A 6000-nucleotide genomic window follows, 5' to 3' on the forward strand; every position below is an offset into this window, starting at 1 on the left:
ATCAGAAATAGCTTCTCGCTATCTACACTAGCATTTCCTCTTAATATCGTGAATACTTCAATCAAATCACCACTTAAGCTTCTAAATTCCAGGAAAAAAAACCGAGTTTGTGCAACATCCCGTTGTAATTTGTCCCTTGGACTCTTTGTCTCCTTCACTTTTTAAGCCTAATAATACATTCCCAAGCTGTGATGCCGAGAATTGAACACAGTACCGCAGCTGTGGCCTAACCAGTGCTTTGTATAGCTGTGGCATCATTTCACCCTCTTATATTGTAATCCTACAGATATAAGTATCACTTTTCAATTAGCTTTTTGATTCATTTCTGTACCTGTCCATGACCATTTAATGATATATGTACAGGGACCCAAGTCTATTTGGATATCAACTGTTTCCAGCTTAACATTATAAGGAGTGTATTCTAAATACTCCTATAAAGATCGGTAGTGGATCACGTCACACTTGCTAATATTTAAATCAATTTGCCAGAAAATTACACATTCACTTAATCTATGAATATCTGGTCAAATGTCTTGCTTCCATCTCAACTGATTATAATGCCGCCTATCTTTTTTGTCATCCTCAAACTTGGATGTGTGGCTCTCAATCCCATCAAGTAAGTCGTTAATGAAATCGGTGATTAGTTGAGTTCCCAAAAGTGATCAATCAGAGGCACCACTCGTCATAATCTGCCAATTAATGTACCTGATCATCATCTGCAAACTTTGTCTCCTGCCGTGCCACCAATTTCCTAACCAGGTTAATAATTTGCCTTCAATTACATGCGTTTCAAATTTAGCCCAATGTCCCATATGCCGGACTTTTTCAAATGTCTTTGCTTCATGTCTACAAGCAAATAATAATTTGTGAACTGGGACTCATAAACCTCTTTGCTCCTCAACAGTTAATAGCTTCCCATTATTTAGAAAATACTCAGAACTATCTTACTTTGTTCCAATGTGGCTGGTGTCACACTTGCGTACATTGAACTCGATTTACCTTTGTTTTGCCGGCTAACTGTGTCTGTCTCTGTTCATTTGGTGACCTCCATTTCCCAACTGCACGACGAGCGGACCGTCTAACTTAGTGCGATTTTCAAAATATGATCTACAGTGCCCCATTGCTCCATCCAAGTCAGTCACAAATACGGTGAACAGTTCATGATCTAATTCAGATATCTGGGGGACGGCACTTGTCACATCTGACTCCGATGCTAACGAGGGTGTCCTTTGTGGGAGGGTTAATGTTTCTGAAGTGATGGTGGTCTGAGGCAGTCATTCTGGATTTGTGGGAGAAATGTGCTGTGCAGGTTGGATTATTGACAAGTAAATTGAATTTGTCGGAGATGCAATGATGCACTGCAGCTAATGAAAGTATTTTTGTGAGGTTTGTTTGGCAAAAGCCGGGATAGCTCAGTCGGTAGAGCATCTGACTTTTAATCTGAGGGTCCAGGGTTCAAGTCCCTGTTCTGGTGCTGCTTTAAATCACGATACTCAACTTTACATTTGCACTTTGATCATTTAACAAAGAAAATAACAACAGGAGCAGGCCATTTTATGCCTGGAGCCTCTGTGCCATTTAATTAAATCATCGATCGATATCCGATTGCATTACCTTTGCTCCAGATCCCTGAATGCCTTTGGTTAACAAACATCTCTCAATCTGAAGTTTAAACTTGACAATTTGCCCAGCTTTAATTGCTGTTTGCGGAAGTGTGTTACAAATTTCTGTCACACAAACTTCTCTCCTGAAACGCTTGGATCTAATGTTGAGGCTATGGCCCCTTCTCCCAGATGGGTCAATCATCAGAAATAGCTTCTCGCTATCTACACTAGCATTTCCTCTTAATATCGTGAATACTTCAATCAAATCACCACTTAAGCTTCTGAATTCCAGGAAAAAAACCCGAGTTTGTGCAATATCCCGTTGTAATTTGTCCCTTGGACGCTATGTCTCCTTCACTTTTTAAGATTAATAATACATTCCCAAGCTGTGATGCCGAGAATTGAAAACAGTACCGCAGCTGTGGCCTAACCAGTGCTTTGTATAGCTGTGGCATCATTTCACCCTCTTATATTGCAATCCGACAGATATAAGTATCACGTTTCAATTAGCTTTTTGAGCCTTTTCTGTACCTGTCCATGACCATTTAATGATATGTGTACAGGGACACAAGTCTATTTGGATCTCAGCTGTTTCCAGCTTAACATTATAAGGAGTGTATTCTAAATAATCCTGTAAAGATCGGTAGTGGATCACGTCACACTTGCTAATATTTAAATCAATTTGCCAGAAAATTGCACATTCACTTAATCTATGAATATCTGGTCAAATTTCTTGCTTCCATCTCAACTGATTATAATGCCGCCTATCTTTTTTGTCATCCTCAAACTTGGATGTGTGGCTCTCAATCCCATCAAGTAAGTCGTTGATGAAATCGGTGATTAGTTGAGTTCCCAAAAGTGATCAATCAGAGACACCACTCGTCATTTTCTGCCAGTTAATGTAACTGATCATCATCTGTAAACTTTGTCACCTGTCGTGCCACCAATTTCCTAAAGAGGTCAATAATTTGCCTTCAATTGCATGCGTTTCAAATTTAGCCCAATGTCCCATCTGCGGGACTTTATCAAATGTCTTTTGCTCCGTGTCAACAAGCTAATAATAATTTATGAACTGGGACTCATAAACCTCATTGCTCCTCAACAGTTAATAGCTTCCCTTTATTTAGAAAATAATCAGAACTATCTTACTTTGTTCCAAAGTGGGTGGTGTCACACTTGCGTACAGTGAACTCGATTTGCCTTTGTTTTGCCGGCTTACTGTGTCTGTCTCTGTCCGTTTGGTTACCTCCATTTCCCAACTGCACTTCGAGCGGACCGTCTAACTTAGTGCGATCTTCAAAATACGATCTACAGTGCTGCATTGCTCCACCCAAGTCAATCATAAATACGGAGAAAATTTGATGATCTAATACAGATATCTGAGGGACGGCACTTGTCGCATCTGACGCCGTTGCTAACGAGCATGTCTTTTGTGGGTGGGTTAATATTTCTGAAGTGATGGTGTTCTGAGGCAGTCAGTCTGGATTTGTGGCAGAAATGTGCTGTGCAGGCTGGATTATAGACAAGTAAATTGAATTTGTCGGAGATGCAACGATGCACTGCAGCCAATGAAAGTATTTTTTGAGCTTGGGGTTGCAACAGCCCGGATAGCTCAGTCGGTAGAGCTTCAGACTTTTAATCTGATGGTCCAGTATTCAAGTCCTTGTTCGGCTGCTGCTTTCAAATCGCGATACTGAACTTTACAGTCGTGCTTTGATCCTATAACAACAGGAGCAGGCCCTTTACTGCCTGGAGCATTTCTGCCATTTAATTAAATCATCGATCGATATCCGTTTGCATTCCTTTGCTCCAGATCCCTTAATACCTTTGGTTAACAAACATCTCTCAATCTCAAGTTTAAAATTGACAATTGGCCCAGCTTTAATTACTGTTTGCGGAAGTGTGTTACAAATTTCTGTCACACAAACTTCTCTCCTGAAACGCTTGGATCTGATGTTGAGGCTATGGCCCCTTCTCCCAGATGGGTCAATCATCAGAAATAGCTTCTCACTATCTACACTAGCATTTCCTCTTAATATCGTGAATACTTCAATCAAATCACCACTGAACCTTCTAAATTCCAGGGAAAAAAACCCGAGTTTGTGCAATATCCACGTTGTAATTTGTCCCTTGGACTCTATGTCTCCTTCTGGCAAATCTACGCTTCACTTTTTAAGCCTAATACTACATTCCTAAGCTGTGATGCCAAGAATTGAACACAGTACCGCAGCTGTGGTCTAACCAGTGCTTTGTATCGCTGTGGCATCATTTCACCCTCTTATATTGTAATCCTACAGATATAAGTATCACTTTTCAATTAGCTTTTTGTATCTTTTCTGCAATGCATTAGTACATTGAGATGGTATATCAGTTTGCAATGTAATAGACATTTGCAGTGCAATAGCACTTTAAACTGGAATATCACTTTCGAATATAATAATCTTTTGCAGTGCAATAAAAAATTGCAATGGAATATCATTTTGCAATATACAATCATTAGCAATGCAATACGACATTACAATGGAATACCCCTTTAAAATATCGTAGTCATTTGCAATGCAATAGAACATTGCAATGGAATATCGCTTTGCCTTTGTGGTGATTATTCTTTATGTTTAGTAAGAAGTATTGTGATTGGTTGTTTGTTTCCTGCCTTGGGATATATGCTGTAATCTCATTGGTAGTTGATGTCATGTGATTTGTGGTGGACATCTTAAATTCAGTTCTTTCCAGCCTTTCGTTGGGACTGGGTGTTGAAGATGTGCTACCGGATTTTTAAGTTAATAAAGCCTAGATTAGATAGGCAAATCTATTCTTTATTTCAATTTATTAACTTTATGTCAGAATGGAGCGATATCTTCAAACAGAACGATTCAATGCTGACCCTAATTCTGCAGGAGTGGATGATAAATGGAAACATTGGTATTGTACATTTAAAAACTTTTTGGGCCTGTTGGATCAAGAGTCTCTAAATAAGCTGAATATGCTGATCAAATACATTGCTCCGGATGTGTATAAGTATATTTTGGACTGTAAAACTTACGAAGTGGCTATTTCTACATTGGAAAAGATTTTTGTTCAACCAAAGAATGAGGTATTTGCACGTCACCTTCTATCTGCCCGTAGACAGCAGGTGGGAGAATCTTTGGATACTTAATTACAAGCACTTCGGTGCCTTAGTGTTAACTGTAATTATAAGGCCGTGACGGCTGAAGAATATAAGGAAGAATCGGTACGGGATGCTTTTATTAATGGATTACTGTCTAGATCAATTCGTCAGCGGTTGTTAGAAAATAAGACTTTGGATCTTAAGAGTGCTTTTGAGCAAGCTTCTACATTGGATGTGGCTCAGAGAAGTTCGGATTCTTTTGCTCTTTTTAACCAGCCTGTGACTGTGGTTTCGGCAGTTCCGGATGAAAAGGAATTATGTGAACTTAATAGGAGTGGTTTACTAGATTCTGAAACAGTTTCTACTACAGCGGCTGTTGCCTCTAGGATTCAGAAGTGTTATTTTTGTGGGAACGTCCCGCACCCTCGTCTGAATTGTCCTGCTCGGGAGGCTGTGTGTAGTAAATGCAGCAAGAGAGGTCATTACGCACGTGTGTGTAAATCATCAGGTTCAATTGCCTCCTCTGTGACTATTCAGCCTTTAGATAGGGCGTTTATTGCATCAATTTCTGCTGCATTTGCTCATGGCCGAAACAAAGCTATAGTTACGGCCCAAGTTAATGGGTTGGAAGTGAAGGCCCTTATAGATACGGGCAGTACTGAGAGTTTTATAAGTCTTCAGTTTGCAAAGGAGAAGCATTTGAAAATTTCGCCTGTTTCCTATCAGGTGTGTATGGCTCAGACGACTCTCACTTCACAAGTAGCTGGTTGTTGCCTTGTGAAATTGATTCTTCTAGGTAATACGTATACTGATGTACGCCTATCTGTTTTGCCTAATCTCTGTGCAGATATTTTGATTGGTCATGATGTGCTTCAGTTACACGAGAGTCTCAGTCTTTCATTTGGAGGGACTAAGCCACCTTTATCTATTTGTGGATTAACCTCTTTATCCATTTCTCCATTATCACTTTTTTCCAATTTGATGCCGGATTGTAAGGCAATTGCTACCAAGTCAAGAAGGTACAGCAGTCAGGATAGAGAATTTATTAATTCTGAAGTTCAACGTCTCTTATTGGAAGGAATCATTGAACCTAGTTGTTCGCCTTGGCGGGCACAGGTAGTTGTCACGACTAACGAGAGACATAAGAAACGAATGGTGATAGACTATTCCCAAACTATTAATAGGTATACTCAATTAGATGCGTACCCTTTGCCTAAGTTTGATGAGCTTATCAATAAAGTATCTCAGTATAAGGTTTTTAGCACTATTGATCTAAAGAGTGCTTAT

At 39.6% G+C, this 6000-nt stretch overlaps 1 non-coding gene across 1 annotated transcript; it reads left to right on the forward strand.

Annotated features, from left to right (window-relative positions):
* The first annotated feature begins 1401 nt into the window (after positions 1 to 1401).
* On the forward strand, positions 1402 to 1474 carry trnak-uuu (transfer RNA lysine (anticodon UUU)). Its single transcript has one exon. It is a non-coding gene; the product is annotated as a tRNA-Lys (tRNA).
* Positions 1475 to 6000: the final 4526 nt, after the last annotated feature.

This window comes from Somniosus microcephalus, unplaced genomic scaffold (genome assembly GCF_052327205.1).
Source record: "Somniosus microcephalus isolate GS21.2 unplaced genomic scaffold, FLI_Smic_1.0 scaffold30, whole genome shotgun sequence".
NCBI lineage: Eukaryota > Metazoa > Chordata > Chondrichthyes > Squaliformes > Somniosidae > Somniosus > Somniosus microcephalus.